Source organism: Acinonyx jubatus, chromosome A3, assembly GCF_027475565.1.
Source record: "Acinonyx jubatus isolate Ajub_Pintada_27869175 chromosome A3, VMU_Ajub_asm_v1.0, whole genome shotgun sequence".
Classification (NCBI taxonomy): Eukaryota; Metazoa; Chordata; class Mammalia; order Carnivora; family Felidae; genus Acinonyx; species Acinonyx jubatus.
The window spans coordinates 62522160-62543377 of record NC_069388.1 but is presented as its reverse complement, the minus strand read 5'-3'; positions in this window follow the sequence as shown (position 1 = coordinate 62543377).

The following is a 21218-nucleotide window of genomic DNA, read 5'->3' as shown; positions in this document are numbered from 1 at the left end:
ATTACCCCCTCCCCTCGATGGAGGGGGAGAACCAGGATCAGAAGGCAAGAATGAGATTGCCTAATAAACGGTCACTTGTCATGGTCCCCAACTCCACTTGTGTCCAAGGTTTGTACACACACACACACACACACACTAAAACAAAGCAAACATTACTAGATGGATTTAAATAAAGCAACATAAATACTCAGCTTCTGACCATGGTTAAAAACAGCTGCTTTATTTTAAAATTTAATTGTTTCAATTTTCTTTTTAATATTTCTTATACAAGATTCACATCCATCTTAGAAAATATAGAAATAAGAATAACCACTAATTCTTACTGAACACTTAACAGGTGCCAGGCACTCCCCTGCTATAGATGCTTTCCATCATCAACTCATTGAATCCTGACAATAACTCTGTGAGCTAGGGACAATGAATATTCCTGTTTCACAACTGAAAAAGAACAAAGGATGAGTTCAGTAAATTGTTCAAGGTCACCTAGCTAGAAAAGTGAAGACTGGGAATTGAGCTCAAGTGTGCCCAATAGCAAATTTCATGCTCTTAAACTCTAGACCAGTGCCACTCAATAGATATATACTGTGAGCTACATATATAAGGTAGAATTTTCTAGTAGTGACATTAAAAGAAGTAAAAAGCAGCAAGTGAGATTACTTTTGATAATATTTTATTTAATTCAGTGTATCCAAAATCCAATCGTTTCAATATTTAATCAATATAAAAAGTAACTAAATGAGTTATTGCACATTCTTCTTTTCATACTAAGACTTAAAAACTCAGTATGTATTTTACACTTACTTCTCAATTAGGACTAGACAAATTACAAGTGCTCAATATACACACAATGACTGCTGGAATTGGACAGTGCAGATATAGAATATTTCCATCATGACAGTCAGTTCCATTGGACAGTGAGTGCTGCCCTACATTATATTGACAGTCAAAAAGAAAAAAGTCACTTATAAACTCACATCTGTTTCAATGTATCATTGAACATTCTTGTGTTTTCTTTATGTATTTACAGGTATAAATATGTTTTCCAATAGATGAAGGTCATATTATAAATATAGTTTTAATCAATTTATCTCTTTTTTTTTCTAATTTCTCTAATGAAAGTATGCACCCCTCCCATGGTCTTGTCTCCCTGTATATATGTGAGGCAGTGATGTGCTGAAAATAGCATGGGACTTGGGAGAGTTCGAGGACTCTTGGATTTTAACTACAAGGGAAGAAACCAGTCATGACTCTCCACCTCTACAGATGGATGGGACAGCAGCACACACTCTCCAATCAACAAGGAATCTACAGGGGTGCCTGAGTGAATCAGAAGGTTAAGTGTCCAACTCTTGATTTCAGGTCAAGTCTTGACCTCAGGGTCATGAGTTCAAGCCCTGCATTGGGCTCCATGCTGGATGTGAAGTCTATTTAAAAAAAAAAAAGCCTAAAAAAACAAAAAATCTATGAAAATCTGAATTTTCATTGGGTTGGGTGAAATGAATTTGGTGCGGTTCAAGATATGCTACCCCCAAATATGGCACTTTGGTACTCCGAATATTTTAAGCTGAAGGATTTTGAGAAAACAGCAGAAGAAGGCAGGTCTTTTTGACCTTTCTCTTCCCAACTCCCCTGAGGCAGGTCATAAGATCCTCATGTGAGGTGCACTTCCTATACCTGGAGGAAAGTGGTACTTTTATATCCTAAGATAGAGAGATGCAGAGAAGAATATGAATGAACAGGCCTTGCTAAGTTTCCCATAACTTACTACCCTTAGCTCATCCCCTTTTTTTCCCATCATGTTTTTCCACCACTTCTCACTTTTCATCAAACCTCACATAAAAATGCTAAGATTTAACAGCCATTTTATTTTGTGTGTGTGTGTGTGTGTGTGTGTGTGTTTTGTTTGTTTTAAAGTTTATTTCGAGAGAGAGAGAGAGTGCACACATGTGAGTGGGGGAGGGGTAGAGAGAGAGGAAGAGAGAGAATCCCAAGCAGGCTCCACACTGTCAGTGCAGAGCCTGATGCAGGGCTAGAACTCAGAAACTGTAAGATCATGACCTGAGCTGTAATCAAAAGTTGGACATTCAACCGACCAAGCCACCCAGATGCCCCAACAACCTCTTTGGATCTTTATTTCCCTATGAAGGCTCTCATATCACATAACACTTACACTAAATGTGTATGCTTTTATCTTATTAATATGCCTTTTGTTTCAAACCCCCAACTGAAAACCTAGAATGGTAGAAAGAACAATATTTTTTTTCCTCTCCAAATGTTGTCAGAGCAATAAGGCCCTGCTGATTTTATACAGATAGTTGAGTGGACAAACTACTGTGGTTTCCAAGGTAGATTCCCAGCAACATTACCAAAAAGAGGATAAACATAGGCTTCTAGACAATGAAGAAAGCCTTAGATAATGGCTTGGCATCACTAGGTGATGCAAAAATATCTAGCTCCCTATAATGCTAAGTAAAATAGGTGAGTCAGAGAAAGACAAATACTATACTATTCACTCATATATGGGATTTAAGAAATAAAGGAAAAAAAAAGACACAAACCAAAAAAATAGACTCTTAACTATAGAGAACAAACTGTTGGTTTCCAGAAGGGAGGTGGGTGGGGGAATGGGTGAACTAGGTGAAGGGGATTAAAGAGTACACTTACCATGATGAGCACTGAGTAATGTATTCAGTAATGCTGAATCTCTATTTTATACACCTGAAACTAATATAATACTGTATGTTAACTGTATTGGAATTAAAACAAAAATATCCAGCTCCCAACAAGGTAAAATTCACAATATCTAGAATCCAATCAAAAATTTCTAGGCACGGAGGGGCGCTTGGGTGGCTCAGTCGGTTGAGCGTCTGACTTCAGCTCAGGTCATGATCTCACAGTCTGTGAGTTCGAGCCCCGCGTCGGGCTCTGTGCTGACAGCTCAGAGCCCGGGGCCTGTTTCAAATTCTGTGTCTCCCTCTCTCTCTGGCCCTCCCCCGTTCATGCTCTGTCTCTCTCTGTCTCAAAAATAAATAAATGTTAAAAAAAAATTTAAAAAAAAATTTCTAGGCACAGAAAAAAGCAGAAAACACAACCCATAAACAGGAGAATAATCAATCAAAATTGATCTAGACTGACACACATGTTAGAGTTAGGAGAAAAGGACACCAAAGCACTTTTAGCTATATTCTACATAATCAAAAAGTTGTGTGAAGAAATAGAAGATATAAAAAAAGACACAAATCAAACATCTATGAAATGAAAATGACACTATCTGAGATGAAAAAATACACTGGATAGGAAAAATGGCAGATTGTTAGATATTACAGAAGAAAATATTAATGAATTTGAAAATACAGCTAAAAAAAAACCCAACACAAAGTACCTAAACAAAAAATAGAGAGAGAGAGATAAAAAGTGTGAAAATAAATAACAGGATCAGTGAGCTTTGGGACAACTTTGAGCAACCTAACAAATGTATAATTGCAGTCTCTGAGAGGGAGTGTGGGGGCACAAAAAATCTACTTGAGGAAATAATAACTGAAAACTTTTCCATTTGATGAAGAGTTATAAACCCAAAGATCCAAAAAACTCAAGAAACCCCAAATACAAGAAACATGAAGAAAAAATACCTCTAGAATGTTTCAAGTAGAATAAATATGCATTATTTACCCTATATATGTAAGACTGGAACGTGAATTTAAAATTAAAAAAATAAATCTCTGCTAGCACAGAAAAGTTTAAAGCGCCCTTGACTGTCTTCGTGGGTATTATGAAAGACTCCAGAAAATGCACAGTGTCTGTCCTCAAGTAGGTTTAAGCCACCTGGGTGCACTAATGTAGGAAACACTATTCCTTAACTCCACAATATCCATGCTGGCAGACCCCTAGTTGTATCCAAATATCCACCTCTTTCCTACATGACTCCAGGAAGAAAGACCCTATCAGAGACCCAGGAATACATGAGGGTCTGATTCCCTTTGACAGTAATTGACATGGGGGTGGCTGGCTGACCCATTTCTGGCAAAGAGCCAGTGGGGGGAAATGCTGGAGGATTATTGAGAAGGATTCTTTTTCTTCTAAAGAACATAAGAGGAAGAGACAATCTCTTCTTCCTTTGGACACTGACATGTCTGACGCCTGGAACTTCTGCGCACTCAATTTGTGACTAAGCAGGGCCAATCTGAGGTCAGAGTCAACATCCTGAGGATGACAGAACAGTGGAAAGAATTTGGATCTTTGACGATATTATGGAGTTGCTGAATTAAGCAAGTCTGAAGCTCCTGTATGAGTGAACTTTTTCTCATATGACATGAGAACATTTCCTTATTGTTTAAACTAATTTGAATTAAGTTTTATGTTTTTTATAGCTCCAAATATTCTATTAACAGTAATTAAATATTTACATAACTAATTCTAACACTTTGGGCAGATAATTCTAAGGCTCACATTTCTCCTATGGAAAGTGAAGAATGTGGACAAAACAAATTCTACAGTCCCTTTGGGCCCTAACCAATCCACTTTAAATGTAACTGATTAGTCTAGGCAGTCAATAAGAACCGTCATGTGTGTGATTCAGAAAATAGGTGCTCCATGACTCAGCATTCATCTCCTAGGGATATACCCCAGAGAAACTAGTACATCTACCCACCAAAAGACATATATGAGAATGTGCATAGAAGCTTTATTCATTGTAGCCCAAATCTGGAAACAGAGAAACAGAACGAATAGGATATATATATACACAGATATATGCATATTTATATGTGTGTGTGTATGTGTATATATGTGTGCATGTGTGTGTGTATATATCTATATCAAAATTTAAGAAATTGGCTAATGCAGTTGTGGAGGCTAGCATCTCTAAAATCTATACGGGAGGTCAGCAGGCTAGAAACTCAGGAGTTAATGCTGCAGCCTTTTTTTTTTTTAATGTTTATTTTTGAGAGAGAGAGAGAGAGAGAGAGAGAATGGGGGAGGGGCAGAGAGAGGGAGACACAGAATCTGAAGCAGGCTCCAGGCTCTGAGCTGTCAGCACAAAGCCAGATGTGGGGCTTGAACTCACGAACCATGAGATCATGATCTGAGCTGAAGTCAGACACTTAACCGACTGAGGCACCCACGCACCCCCATATACTTTAATACTTATAAATGATAGTCTATCAAAAAGATGTCAAGAAAAATGTGCTACAGGAATTTAGAGTGGGAGAGACCATTCTGATCTAAGAGGACAAGGGAAGTCTTCATGGAGACTGTGGACCTGATCTGGCCTTTGAAGAGTGAATGGAATCACACTTTGAAGGGTGAGAGATAAAGAGAAGTAAACAAAGTTATGGAAGAGGAAATGCGTAAGACATGGTCAAGGGATGATGATATTTTTTCACTTAAAAATTCCACTTTTACCCAGAAAACACAGTGAAATACAGTACATCAGAAGCAATGTAGAGGAGCAGTTACAAGAATAGGCTTTGGGGTCAAGATACTTATGGAGTTGAGTTCTGGCTGTGAAGCTTTCTGGTTTGAATGAGTACTTTGGACTGCTTTCTCATCCCTGAAATAGAACTCATGCATCCTTGACATGGTCGTGGGGAGAATTAAACTGAATAATGTGCATGACATGATTAACACAGTCCTGTGGACAGAGAGTTAAGCTCTCAATAAATGGGAACCATTGCTACTGCTATTATGTCTGTAATTGCCGGTCTGGGCCATCTGGTCACCTTCACTTGAGGGTGGTACTGCCCAAAGGAAATGGAATGGCCTAATGATCACTTGGAGTTCTTTCAAGCTCTCAAATCTATAATGCCTAATAAAACCCAAATGACTGAATCAGAGCAAACGAATGACTGAGGTTTACCCTTCCAAACCACCTTGATATCGTTTCCCCCCTCTACCTCCCATAGTCTAGTCTTTGGTCTTTCCTAACTACACTCCTTGATCATGCCAGCATACATCTCTGTTCCAGATAGGAGAGCTTGTGCTCCAAACGATCTTACATGTTAGTAGTCAAATGATTAAAACATTCAACCCAGGCTTTGTTGCTGAGCCTGGGGCTACCAGTACTCCCAGATCCCTCTGAAGGGGGTAGTCTCTCCATACTGACCCTTGCTCTGCCCTCCAGTGATGGACTCAGGACAGAGTGAGGCGGTGCATATCAGCACTGCACTTTCGTTCTGGCCTAGCCTCTAAGCAACTATTACACAGAGCCCATTCCACCACCAAAACGATGATCACCTGTGGTATATGTTACCTGTATGTGTCTGCCTTCCCCAGCAGAGTGTGAAAACTGGATGCAACATGAACACAGTAGAAGGCACTCAACAATTTAGGGTAAAAACAAACCAACCTAAACAAATATGGCCAAAGAGATCCTTCTCAGGTAGGAGGTAGAAATTGCAGTGAGAGAAATAAAGGCCACCAGAATGGGGACACTTCAGAGCAGTGCAGAGGCAGGTGTGGGGAGGCAGAGGATGGGTCCTGGGCCTTGACTGTCATGTGCTCCATTTCCTGTGCAACAGGCCCCCTCTAACCTGGTCAGACCTGATGTAACCCCCGCTTCCCTACCCCAGGGGTGGGGGGTGGAAATGTGTTTCTCTCTTCAAGTGTACTTGTTATAATCTTTGCCTCAAGAGACCAAAGAAAATTGTAGCCAAGCCTACACACCCATGAGCAGTCTTGTGATGGAAAACCTCAGACAACTCTTTTGTACTTTGGATTTTGATCCACAGTAAAACTTTCTGCCAGAAGCCAATGTTGACTTCTCTCACCAGCATCCAGGTCAATAAAGCTTAATGAATCTTGACGTGACCTGCTCTTTCTCCACTCCTTTTACTCTACACTGCCTGCCACACCCATGCATATGCATTCACATTCAGCCCCTTCCCAGCTGATTAATTAGAGTGTCTTCCTCCTGTCCTTTGAAACACAGATGGTAGCACTCAGATGTCAATCTGGGGGCCTTGTTGTTCTTGCAGTCATAGTAACGTCTGCTTTTGGCAGGCTCTAGGGGCACTTGGCAGAAGCTCCCATGTTGCTTCAGTTCCAGGTAGATCGTGTGGTTTGCTTAAGGCAGCCTCTGGCCACTGGTAAAAGGGATGGGAGGGAGTCTCTAGGCTTGTACCCTCTGGTCTGGAGAGCTAATGGCCAAGTTGCCCTGCACTGATCTCACATTGCTCTCCTTCTGCGGATGTATTCCTCCCACTCTATTACCTAGTAATCGGCACCCAATCATGCTGGAAGAGCCATGAACCATGGCCTTTACCTGTGTTATCTTCTTTGTTCTTCTAGACAGATCTATAACACGGTATTACTACAACAATCCCCATTACCGACAAGAGAGTGAGCCTGGGAGAGCTTAGTTAATTTACCCAAATCTGCACCAATAGTAGCTTGCTGAGTGAGGTGAGACTAGTTCTGCCTGACTGCTAAACCCTGGCTCTTCACCTCTGTGGCATATGACCTAGGCCATGTTGCTTCTCATGTTAGTTGGGTTCTTATAGTCTTAGTTTAAAGATGAGGAAAAGTGAGACTCAGAGAAGGTAAATAACTTACCCAGATTTGTCCAGCTTATAAGAGGTGACACCAGGGTTCAATGCCTGGTCCAGATGTCTGCAGTACCTAGCCATTGTTGGCATAGCATCTTTTGTTCATGCCTTTGCTGACGTTAGTCCCACTCCCACCTCCATCCCCCCCCCCCCCCCCAGTCCTCTCAGCTTTTAGCAAAACATGTCCCTCCCTCCCACCCTTGACTCCTGTTTTCTCTGCCTAGGTAAAATACTCTCATTCTGGCCCTACTAAGTTCTGTCTCCTCCAGGAAACTCTCCAGAAGAGAGCTCCTAAAGTTCTACTTGACTCAGCCATCCATTTGTCAGGCTTCAATATCACTGTGTGCCACTGTGTACATTTACACTGTGCCCCACCATGTGCATTTATTGCCATGAGAATCAGTAGTGGAGATGCCTGAATTCCTGAGCTGGACCGCATGCTCCTTGGTCTTGTACTTCTTTGCACCGCTCACTTCCTACTATGGCTGGCACTCAGGACGAATGAGCATCTGAGAGCGGTTAGTTGAAATGGTGTCAGCAAGTCTAGCAAGTATTTAATGTCCACCCTAGGCCCTCTCACACATGTCGTCACACTTAAGTCTATTTAAACTGCTCCCATGTGCTCATTGGTTTCTCTCTTGACACAGTGCACAGGATTATGGCTTCTGTGTCCTTACGGGGCAAAAACTGGTCTACCTGATTCTAATGAAAAACAAAAACAAAAGAATATGTTCCCTGAGTTTCAGAAGCAGGCAGCTACTTACACATTGATGCTTAAAGAAGAGTTAGACAACATTCCTCACTTCCAAAATGTCCATCCCATTGATGGCCATTATGCCATCATAGCTTCATTCTCTTAGACAAAAATTTTATTTCTCTTCTGAGGTTCCTTCTAAAATAAAATGCGCCCTGTCCCTGTCTCCCCCATGAGTATTAAGCCTTATCAACAGACATAACAACTGGGAATGAGGAAGAATAGGGCACAGGACAAGTACCTGGGGGAAGGGAATATAGTCCAACTCCTTAACATGGCTCAAGATACCCATCGGGATCTGGTCCCTGCCTGCCTCCCCAACTTTTTCTCTTATCACCTTGCCTTTGTAATTCTCCAATCCTGACACACCCAACATCTTTTGTATCCTTCTTCATTCCCTGCTCTCTTCTGCTTTCTGGCCTTTCAACATACTATGCCCACTCCTTTGGCTGCCTGACTCCTATTCATCCTCCCAATTACAGTCAGACATCACTTCCTCCAGGAGGCCTTTTCTACTTATCTCATGGCCCTGCCATGTATCCCCATGGCTCCTTGTGTTTTCCTTATCATAGCACATAATGCACTGTACTATATGATCGTTTATTATCCATATACCTGGTTGACTGTGAGCTCCAAGGGCTCAGGTTCCATATTGGATTTTTCACTATCCCAGCACCAGACACTGCCTGGCACATTGTAGTTACTCCAGGAACACCCACTGAATGAATCAATAAGCTGGGCCTGAATGGGCAGACGGGAGTACTGGTGACAGATTTCATCTCCCTCACATGTTGTCAAGGACCTGCATTATTGGAGCTCCATGTAGTTTCCCTAACTCCAGAGAAGCCCCTCCTAAAAAGCATACTATAGATCACAAAGGATTCTGAGAATGTGAATAATTCTGTACGGCCCATTCCCAAGCCTAGATGTACAACTTGGAGCACACATCATTTTTTTTTTTTTTGATGGGAGACAATGTGTCAATGTTCTTGGAAGTCTATGTGCCCACCTCAGAAGCTTTAGACATCACCGTAGGCCACCAATACCATATCAGCATGAATAGGGTTTCCAGGGTCCTTGGGAAAATTATTAAGGTGATCTTGGAACCAATGGTCAGATTCCCAACTGTACGAAGATTGGAAGACAAAGACTGTCTTTTAATCCCTGAGACAAGTGCCTAAGAGAAGCCAAGAACTCTGCCTGATTCAGGAGAGGAATGGAGACAAGGACTCCGCCTTGAGTAATGTAGGCAGCACAGGTCATGCTATGCTTAATAGCTTCCAGGGAGGCATGCTCCATGTCCCTGGGGGGAGGAAGAGAGGAACTCAAAAGAGCTCATTTGAAGAGTTGAAAGAGATATAATTACAAGAAGCCAAGCCTTCCACGGTTGACTGAAAGGCTCACTCAAGGAACACTTCTTTCCATTTGAGGTAATAATCATGGTAATAGTCACAGCTGGCCATTTTTGAGAGCTTACAAAGTGCTCACTTCCTGATTTTGGTGCTGTACAAATATTACCCAACTAATCGTCACCATGCTCTGTGATGAGATAAGTCCTATTCTTACTCCTGTTTCACAAATGAGGACACTGAGGCACAGATGTGTTAGGTGACTAACCCAGGATTGCACTAGTAAGTGGAGGAGAAGGAGGTTGAATCCATACCCTCTGGCTTCAGGGCTCACGGTCTTGGCTGAGATCCTTGGCAGGAGTAAAGGGCACCGGTCATCAGTGCAGACAATGGGAATGATGACCCAATGGGACTAAGGCTGGCTGGCGGGGGTTCCCACGTTGTATTCTCCTATGCAGTCCTCATTAGCCTCTTCTGTGCTGTGTGTGTCTGACACAGGGTCTGGTATTGGGCACATGAGGGTAAGTAGAACACGGTCCCTGTCCTTGAGAGGCTCTCAGTCCCTGTAATGGCTGAGATGTGGGAGTCAAGATGGGGAAGCCCCCTGTCTGGGGGAACTGATGGAGAGAGGAGGCATTCACCCAGCTCTGGAAGAGTGAGAGCTGTGATTCTGGCTTTATCTTTTTGCTTCCCGGTTCTGTCCAGGAAATAACCTAAAAACCAGGACAGTGTTTTACTTACCTTTGTGTCCTTAAGTGCCAGCATGATAAATGGCACGTAGTAGTTGTACAATAAGTATATATGGAATAAATGAATGAATTAACTGATTTTATAGAATTGATTGTAAAGAACTCTAATTTGGGAGCAAATGCAGGCAAACCAAACTTTTAGGAGCTCCAGGTAGACATAAAACCAGAGTGAGTAATGCAGACTAGGGAGGAATAAAACCCTCTACATGCAGCTCGTTGGAAAGTAAGTCTGCTGGAAGTCTCTGCTCTGCTCTCTGTCCTGTCTCTCTTTATTGTCTGGAAGGGCTGAGGGCAGAAAGTGGTTGTTCCCTGTAGGGTCCTCAATGGTGCTGCCTTTGTATCTGGAACCTGGGTGGGAAGGCTGCTTTCCAGAGAAAGTTAGCAGAGCCTGGAATCAAGTAACATACATCACTCCAGAAAGTCCTCCAAACACCACAGATTTCATGGCTACTGTCAGCTCCTGGATATCCAGCAGCCAGCCAGTAGAGTGGGACCTGTGTGATTTTATCACCCTTCCCAGGTCACCTCTGGGCCTCTGCAGATTATTCTTTTTTTTTTTTTTAATCTTTTTTAACGTTTAGTTTTGAAAGAGAAAGAGAGACAGAGAGTGAGCAGGCAAGGGGCAGAGAGAGAGGGAGACACAGAATCTGAAGCAGGCTCTAGGCTCTGAGCCATCAGCACAGAGCCAGATGAGGCGCTCGAACCCACGACCGCAAGATCATGACCTGAGCTGAAGTTGGACGCCCAACCAACTGAGCCACCAGGTGCCCCCGCAGATTATTCTCAAGTGGAGAGGGAGTGGCAAAACCCTAGCATCAAGTTCTCTGCTTTTAATGTCACCTTTGCCACCAGGACCATGTAAGGGACTATGAAAGATCTTCTTTTTTTTTTAATTTACCAATTACCACTACCTCAAAATTTTAAAATCTAAACTAAAAAGAAAAATAAAAAGTAAAAACCTAAGTAATAAATGAAGACTGGTTAAATAAATTATGGTATGTCCATGCAATGAGATATTTAGCAGCCATTTTTTTAAAAGTTTATTTATTTATTTTGAGAAAGAAAGTGTGAGTGGGGGAGGGGCAGAGAAAGTCGAGAGCTGGAATCCCAAGGAGGCTCCACGCTCTCAGCACAGAGCCCAATGTCCGGCTCCAACCCATGAACCGAACCACGAGATCATGAGCTGAGCCAAAGTCAGATGCTTAACTGACTGAGCCACCAGGCACCCCGATATTGAGCAGCCATTTAAAAACGTGTAGAGTTTAGGGGTGGTTCAGTCGGTTAAGCATCAGACTCTTGACTTCAGCTCAGGTCACCATCTCATGGTTAGTGCATTCAAGCCTCACAAGGGGCTCTGCACTGACAGCACAGAGACTGCTTGGGCTTCTGTTTCCCTCTCTCTCTGCCTCTCCCCCGGTTGCTCTCTCTCTCTCTCTCTCTCTCAAAATAAATTTTAAAAAAAGGTGTAGATTATACTGTTGGTGGGAGAGCAAAGTGGTGTAGGCACTGTGGAAAACAGTATGGAGTTTCCTCAAAAAGTGAAAAATAGAATTATCCTGCAATCCAGTAATCATACTACTGGGTATTTACCCAAAGAATACAAAAACACTCATTCGAAGGGATACATGCACCTCTATGTGTATAGCAGAATGGGTAAAGAAGACGTAATTAGTGTGTGTATACACACACACACACACACACACACACACACACAGTGGAATATTACTCAGCCATAAAAAACAATGAAATTTTGCCTTTGCAATGACATGGATGGAGCTAGAGAGACTAATGCTAAGCAAAATAAGTCAGAGAAAGACAAATACCATATGTTTTCACTCATATGTGGAATTTAAGAAACAAAACAAATGAACATGGGGTGGGGGGAAAAGAGAGGCAAACCAAGAAACAGACTCTTAACTATAGAGAACAAACTAATGGTTCCCAGAGGGGAAGTGGGTGAGGGATGGGTTAAACAGGATTAAGGAGGGTGATTGTGATGAGCACCAGGTGACGTATGGAGGTGTGGAATCACTAAATTCTACTCCTGGAACTACTATTATGTTGTATGTTAGCTAGCTAGAATCAAAATAAAACAAAACAAAACAAACACTTGGAAAAAAAGTAAAATGGTGTCGATTTTTATTGACATGAAAATTTATTTAAGATATATTAATAAGTGGAAAAATATGAGTGAAATAAGTTATGAAACAGCTTGTAGATATATATGTATATGTGCATAGCCATATACACAGGGGGAGAAAAGCCTGGGCAGTTGTACATCAAAATGTTAAATATTGGCTATTTCAGGTAGCATCCTCGTGGATAATTTTTATTTTGATTTCTATCTCTATTCTTAGTTTGCATACAATAAGCAATCAATGAACAATCATAAAAGGTCTGAGTGAGTCTCTGGGATGATTTTAAAAGCAGAGAGTTTAACCCTGGGGTTTCATCAGCCCCTCCCCACCTTGCAAATAATCTGAAAGGCCCCAAGATGATCTGGAATGGGTGATGAGATCATGTCAGGTCACATGCTGCTGATTGGATTCTGGAGTGGCAAGAAGCTGGCAACTGAAGTAAAATCTGCTGTGCTTGGGAGGTTTTTTGGACAATAACATATAGTTCTGATGGCAGGTATTGCTAATTCTCTCCATTCTGTCGTAGTTTCCCGAGTCAACGGCGGCATCATCAGGTGAATGTACTTCGGACTCGGAGGTGAGCACTCCTCCAGAAGGCAGAGATGGTCCAGGTTAATTCTGATAACGCTCTAGCACCTGCCAGTTTTATTTCCTCTCCAGTCTTTTCTCAATTCAGTCAGGGGGTGAGCCTGGGCTGGGAGCAGATCACTTTACTCACCATTATTTCATTGTCTGCATTTACCTCCTGCCCAAGAGGCCAGCTCACTTTTCCACTGTAAATTATTTATATACAAAGGCTCATAAAAGATCCTTGATCTTCTCTTCCCAGTTCCTCTGGGGTCTTGCTTCCAGCATTTTAACTCTCTCCTATTGTCCTCCTGGACATCCTCCCTAGCTCTGGTGTCTGTCTTTCCACTACATTTAGGACTGAAGTTTGGGGGACATGGAGAACTGAATCAAGGGTATAAGTTCCCGAAGAACAAACCCTTTGGCAATTTAGTAACATGAAGGCTCCCCTCTCTGGCCAGGATTAGAATGGCCTCCATAGTCATGCTGAACTGCTCCATCAGAGAGAAGGAGAGGGGAGCTCTTTCCCACTCAGCCCTTTTTCATAGATGCTAACAAGTGTCTCCATATATGTGTACATAGAGGAATATACCACACCCAGAAATGACACCCACGCAGCTATGTATACACGCACAGTCCATATACACATCCTCAGACACATTTGACAGACCGTACATGTGTTCCCCCAGGCATCCACACCTATTAGTATATACACATAGAACACACACAGGCACTCATACAGGCACTGGAGCGCACACAACAACATGCAGGCACGCACAGACACAGCTGTGCATTCTTACACACCCAGACGTAGATACTCACACACATATTTAACCACGCAGACGTGAGCACACATAAATCTACTCTAGGCAAAGAAGAGAGTTGACAGAGCCTCCCTAGACAGAGACCATTCTCACTCACCCTGACACTGGCATTGCTTTGTTTTGTAGGAAGTTTTGTAGAAAGTTGGCTGTGCCTTTGACAATGAGTGCAGCCCTCTTCTGCCTCCTGCTCCCCAGCCAGCTTTCTCTTCCCTGCCCCCTTGCAGCCCCATTTTTCATCCATTGCTGTGCCTGGCCAAGGGGAATGCTAATCGCCATGACAGGAACTGTTTCCACCTGTTTACATCCTGCTCGCCTCCCCTTCATGCCATTTTAGATTCTGCCAAGCAGTGGAGGAAGCCTGCTGTGCAGGCCATGGTGAGGGGGGTAAGGAATGAGCGGGAGGACAGTTGGAGTGTGAAAAGGACCCGTCGCTAAGTGACTCCCCATTCCAACAGCCACACACAAGATGCACATAATTGCTTTTAGCACAGTGGGATGGATAGAGATACAAAAGGTCAAATCAAGGATTTGTCCCATAATATCTTTGCTAAGCAGCAGCGTCAGACGTTGGAAAAGCATATTCATGAATTGAGTTGCCAGAGTGTGGGGCAGGCTTTTCAGAGGCGGCTGTGTGTTCCCTCTTTGAGGTGTGCCTGCCGTGGTGATTGGATTCACACGGAGCAAGTGACTTCTCAATGCTCAACAAACCTCTGCCTGTGAATTGGACTAAATAGACGACTTGGCAGGCAGCTGAGATAACTATGCTAAGTGAATTTCAGAGTTGCCCCCACTCTCCTTATGCCCAAGTCTACTGGAAAATGCAGGATAAAGGCCAAACTCCTGAGCGTGACACTGACGGCCTTCCACTTATCTTTCCAGTCACTCCCCGACACGAATGTTGGATGGCCATCCCACTGGGCCCTTCTCCAATCTCTGAATACATGGGAGCCTTGCTGTTTTGGGGACCCTGCCCGTGGCCTTCCCCAGACTGCACTGTTGCCCTCTTACCCATTCAAATCCTCTTTGTTATTCAGGCTTGACTCGCGTCCTAATTCCACCAATCCTTTCCTTGTTGCCCACCTAGATGTGACCGTGACCTTCTTGAAAGGAGGAGGGCAGCAGGGTATTAGAGAAAGAATGTGCTTCTGGACCCTGTGGTCTGACTTCAACGTGAACAGGCTCACTAGCTAACCAGGGCTGGTGTGTTGAGGACAGTCTGTGAGGCAGGGAGGGACCAGAAACAGACGGCAGTTTGGAGGTTATTGTGATCATGAGGTGTGGGGGATGGATGATTTGAACCAGGGAAACAGCAGTGGGGATGGTGAGCAGAGGTCAGATCCTCTTGAAAGTACATTTGAAAGGTATTGCCCAAGGACTGGTTGTGGGATATTAAAACAAAGAAAAGAAAAAAAGTTAAAGATGATTACAAGATTTTTGGCCTAAGTATTAACCGGCATGTGGCAAGAGTAAACTTGGATGGTGGATATTAAGAGTCCAGCTTTGAGCATAAGGTGCCTATTGCACATCCAAACAGAGATGCCAAGACTGAGAAGGACAAGTAGTAAAACAGGAGAAAACTAGGGGAAGGTGGGATCCTGGAGGAAAGTCTTTCAAGGAGGAACCCATGATCAGTCATGTCTAAGTTGAGCTAATAGGTCTAGAAGACAAGGACAAAAAGCGACCATTGCATTTCCTATGGTGGAGGCCTTTGGGGACCTTGGCAAATGTGATTTTGTGAAGTAGTGGAGACAAAAGCCCAAACCTGACAGGTTTCAAGAGGGAATAGTGAATTTTTGAGAAGTTCTGCAGGAAAGGGAAGTAAATCAATGAGGTGGAATAGGGGGATCAAAGACAAATTTTGGGGGGCACCTGGGTGGCTCAGTCGGTTGAGAGTCTGACTTCGGCTCAAGTCATGATCTTGTGCTTTGTGAGTTTGATCCTGGCATTGGGCTCGCTGCTGTCAGCATAGAGCCTGCTTCAGATCCTCTGTTTCCCTCTCTCTCTGCCCCTCCCCCACTTGTGCTCTCTCTTTCAAAAATAAACAAACATTAAAAAAAAAAAAGATGAATTGTTCTATGGGAAACAAATACTGTCTTCAAGACACAGTTGCCCACACCTTCTGCTCCCTTCTGTCCTTCTCATCCAGAGACAGTTGGTGTTTCAATGTTGTTCCAGAATAAGGCACACCACTGGGTTCTCTGTGACTGAAGGCATCCCCACCCAAGTTTCTCTGAAAACCAAGGAGTTCCTTGAGTCCTGTCCTGTGACTCTGGCCACATCCACCTCTCTCCCTCCTAACATCATGGCCAATTTGTCATTCTTTTCCAAATTTCTCATGTTCACCCAGGAAGGCAGGGGGACCTTTTTCAGGAGAGTCATAGATTTTCCAGTAAGTAGTACTGGCAGGTCAGTTTTTCCTAGCAACTTAAAAAAGATACATAAATAATTTTAAAATGTAACGTTCTTCTCCACAGGAAAAAAATGTATATACCTGGCACATCAACTGCAGAGATGTTAAGTGTATTTTCAGTTTTTGGAAAATACACTGTGTGTCAGGTACATAATTTCATTAGCCTATTGCGTGCAGCGAGCTATTGTTAAGGGGTCTGTCATGTCTCCATTATTCCTAACCCCCATTGGGGTTTAATCATATTCAGGGCTATTTGCAACTATGGTTTCCCATTTCAAATGACATTAGGCTAAAATGAAGCCTATAACTTATACTTTGAGATCTAATATGCAACACTTTCCATCAGCATATTATACTGGTTAAGTTGCTTCTGAGCAACGTAAAGGAAAAATAAAATAAAAATATCCAACTTAGCATGAGAACTTGAGAACCATTCATTTTGTAATTTTCCTGAAGGTCATCTCCAGTAGGGAAATAACTGGGAGGGCCACTCATCTTTCTTTGGCCGTGTGGCTGAAATCCTGTCAATCTCATACCAATGTTTGTGAAAAGGTCAGTTGCCCCTCTCAAGGCAGTGAGTTTGGTGTTTTGTTTTGTTTTTTAAGATTTTATTTTATTTTTAACCATATTATTATTATTATTTTATCGTTAAGAAAGCCACTTCTATGACCGTCATGAAGCCCAGGCTGGGTTAACAGTAATGAGTGCTGGAGGTAATTACATCAGACTCTGGACTTTCACTGTCTCTCTACCTCAGCTGAAAACCCAGACTCATGAGGCCTCAATCCCTGCCTCCATATTCCTGGAAGATGCCAAAGCCAACTATGTAGGAGGGTTTTCAGAGGAGAAGACGACTTTGTCTTCCCAGAAAATAAACACTCTGCTTTTTGAGACAGAGGGCAACCCCAAACCACAGACAGGTTGGGACCTGTGCAGGCCTCAATAGTTAAAAATTTTAACTTTAAGTAATCTTTGCACCCACGTGAGACTCAGACTCACAATGCCAAGATCAAGAGTCACCTGTTCCAGTGACTGAGTTAGCCAGGCATGCCAAGGCAATGAGTATTTTTGAAATAATGATTTGGGATTGGCTCTTAGGTTCCCCGTGGTCTCCGACTTCACATAGACCTGCCAGTTAGCATTGCATGGGTTGGCAATGGTGCTTTCTGGAGTTGTGCAAGTCTACAATGTACACAATTATGGTCCTGCTTCAGGGAGGACCTGAAGGAGAATGGCAGAGCACAAGTACTTGGAGTTTCTTCAACAGTGGTCCTGCCTTTATGGACACTGAGTCCCTCTCTGCTCCACTCCAATGGAGAGGGCTGAGGGTACTAAATGTGCCACTGCCACCATACCATTCAAAAACGTCCCACATGTCACATTGACTGCAGGGTCTGCAACCATGATGTACCAAAAAATACCCCACAGTACAACTGTGAGTTTGCTCTATCCTATGTGCTCAGAAAAATGGCTCCTGGGTCCCTATACAAGAAGCACCATAACCCCATGGTAGCGAGAGAAGTCTTGTCCTGCACACCCCCGGCTAAAGCTCAACCAACTGCTTAAGAAGCACCACAACACCCAGGCACTCAGGAGCTCCTTCTGTCACTTCTCTTTTCCTCCTCCATGAGCTCCTTGGGTTTTTCATATATGTCTGCCCTCCACAGAATGCTGGCTTCATTGTAGAGAGCACTAAGTTCCTTGAGGTCCTTGAGGGGGTTCTGGGTCTTTCAAAGAGAAACATCTATAAGGTAATGGCCTTTCTCTCATTAATCAGTTGTATCTTACAAAAGACCTTTATTATAGACTGAATATGTGTGTTTTCCCCAAATGCAAATGTTGAAATCCTAAAGCCCAATGTGATGGTATTTGAAGATGGGGCCTTTGGGAAGTAGTTATGGAAGATCAGGTCATGAGAGTGGGACTCCATGATGGAATTAACATTCTTATAAGAAAAGTAAGAGACTTGAGGTCCATCTCTCTCTCCCTGACATGTAAAGATACAGGGAGAAGGCGACCATCTATAAACAGGAAGCAGGTCCTTGCCAAGAACCTGACCATGCTGGCACCTTGACCTTGGACTTCTAGTCTCCAGGACTGTGAGAAACATGTGTTGTTTAAGCCCTCCAATCTATGGTATTTTGTTACAGAAGCCCAAGCTAAGACAACCCTCTCCCAAGAAGACTGAGGAGGAAGGAAAATCCCATTCTAACCTGGAGAGTTCTTTCTTCCTTTGATCTGAATCTGACTTCTAGAAGGTTTAGGCCCAGTTTTGCTCTGAGGAACAATACCTATGTGACTCACACCTCTCCTACTTTCAGCCTTCACCTTCTGAAGCTCATTGCCATAGTTTTCTTCAGCATTTTCTTCTAAGAGCTGAATTTTCCTAGTTATTCCTCTGTATGGCCTCGTTTCCATATGCTTCACCATCATAGTTAGCTTGCCATTCACAGACCATTTTGACATGCTTTATAAAACTCAGGGCCCAGAAATGACCGCCCCCCCCCCCCCAGACACAGTTACCTGGGAGTGGTCTCTATTTATTTTTATGTGTGTGTGAGAATTTTATTTGACACAAAGTAGCTAGGGGGATATTTAAAGTGCTTCAAGATTGGCTTTTAAAAAAATAGACTAGGGGCGCCTGGGTGGCGCAGTCGGTTAAGTGTCCGACTTCAGCCAGGTCAGGATCTCGCGGTCCGTGAGTTCGAGCCCCGCGTCGGGCTCTGGGCTGATGGCTCAGAGCCTGGAGCCTGTTTCGGATTCTGTGTCTCCCTCTCTCTCTGCCCCTCCCCCGTTCATGCTCTGTCTCTATCTGTCCCAAAAATAAATAAACGTTTAAAAAATAAATAAATAAATAAAAATTAAAAAATAGACTAGATTGGTACATAGGAAAAAAAAAAAAGCCTGCATTTGAACTATTACTCTATGGGATGTGTTTTTAAGCCACCCACATGGCTATATTGGGTAATACCTATTAGAAGATCTGATCAGTCCTGTGACTGTTGGCAGGTCCTTTCCCCCATTTGGGTCCCAAAAACTTCATCAGGTGGGTAGGTGGAGGGCAGTGGGGCACTAATCCTCTGAGTCCGGGACCAAGAGACCAAGGCTTATTCTTAGCTCCCTCATCTGAGCCAGACTAAGGTAAATTAGGGCAGAAGAAAAAGGCCCTTTTCCCCCACTTCCCTTCTTGTATGTCTGTGCAAAGGCAGGAGGCACTCTGTATAGATGTATTCTATGTGTGCTCCTAATGGGGCAAGTCTCTCTTCTCCCCAGTGATGTCTACTCACACAGGCATTTAGGGGAGGAGAGGGAAGGTCTCCAGCCATGTAAGGAAGGAGTGGCCTCACTCTGCCACAGCCACTTGCAATCACGTGCCCGGGAGAGCTACGTCTCAGTCTGAGCTTCCTCCATCCATCCCGGCCCCCCTCCCATAATGTGACCCAGAATTTCCACTTTATAGAGTGAATTACCTGCAGTCAGTCCTCACAAGACCCAATCCTACCACTATCAAGTGACTCCAGAAGGAGAGAGTACTGCCTTGTTTTACACAGCTCCCCTCTCAAGGGTCTCTGGCCCCAAGGTGTTCTGCGTCCACTGAGCTGACTTTTCTTCAGCATTTAGTTTCTCGTTGATACTTCCATAGCCAGCCCGGTGCCTGTCCTTCTCCCCTATGTCCTCGTTCCCAGGTTGGGAGCCTTTCCCAAATCTTCTCTGGTCTAATCTAATCTCTGACAAGCAGCCTCGTGTGCTGTTTTCTCGCTCTGCCAGACTTGATTTGTCTTGATGCATCAACCTTTGGGCCACAGAGGCCGTGCTGACCTCTTTGGGGAGCTCAGCTCTTGTGGTGTCCAGGAACCCCCCTCTCCTGAGGGCTGTATCAACCAGTTCTTCACTACAGCAGATGATGGGTTTTTCTAAAAAGGACCTAGGAGAACAGCCCACATAGTGACTAAGGCTGTCAACATCTCTCCTTTCTTAGGAGGCCTTTCTTTCTCTCTCCCTCCTGCCCACCCGGCAAGGGCCAGGGGCTGGAGGTGGGGCAGAAACCCAATCAATTAGGCAACAGTTCTTTAGATACTGGACATGCTGACAAAAGGGGCAAAACATTATGTATCCAATCATGTTTGTTATATTTTAATCATATCACATCTGTATTCATTTGCTAGGGCTGCCATAACAAAACACGACTGAGTGGTTGGCTTAAATAGCAGGAATTTATTTGCTCCCAGTTCTAGACACAGGAAGTCCAAGATCAAGGTGCCAGCAGATTTTGTTTTCTCTGAAGCCTCTCTCCTTGGCTTGCAGGTGGCTGCCTTTTTACTGCCTCTTCACGTGGTCGTCCCTCTGTGCACGCACCCATGGTGTCTCCCTTGTGTGTCCAAATCTCCTCTTCCAATAAGGACACTAGTCAGATTAGATTAGGGCCCACCCTACCAACCTTAATTACCTCTTTAAAGGTCCTATCTCCAAATGCAGCCACATTTTGAGATACTGGGCGGCGGGGAGGGAGGCCTTCAATGTATGAATTGGGGGTGGGCACAAGTCATCCCATAACAATATTTTCCCCCAATCCTATCATTGATTTGTGCTGAGGTCATAGCAAAGAGAACAGTCTCAAATTGCAGGGAGGGAGGTTTCGGCTAGTTGTAAGCAAGGTTCAGGCATATTCCAAATTGAGATCCTGAGGTGGAATCTCACCTGAGGTGAGGAAAAAGGAATAAAAGTAAAGGCAGGCATCCCAGAAAATACACATTCCCATCCATTCGGGACCCTTTCCAGGAGGTTAAATGAAATGATTTTTTTCAGTTTCGACATTCATTCATTCAATCATTCATTTGGCAAACATCCACTGAGCCCTCACCACGTGCCAGTCACCAAGAATCCAG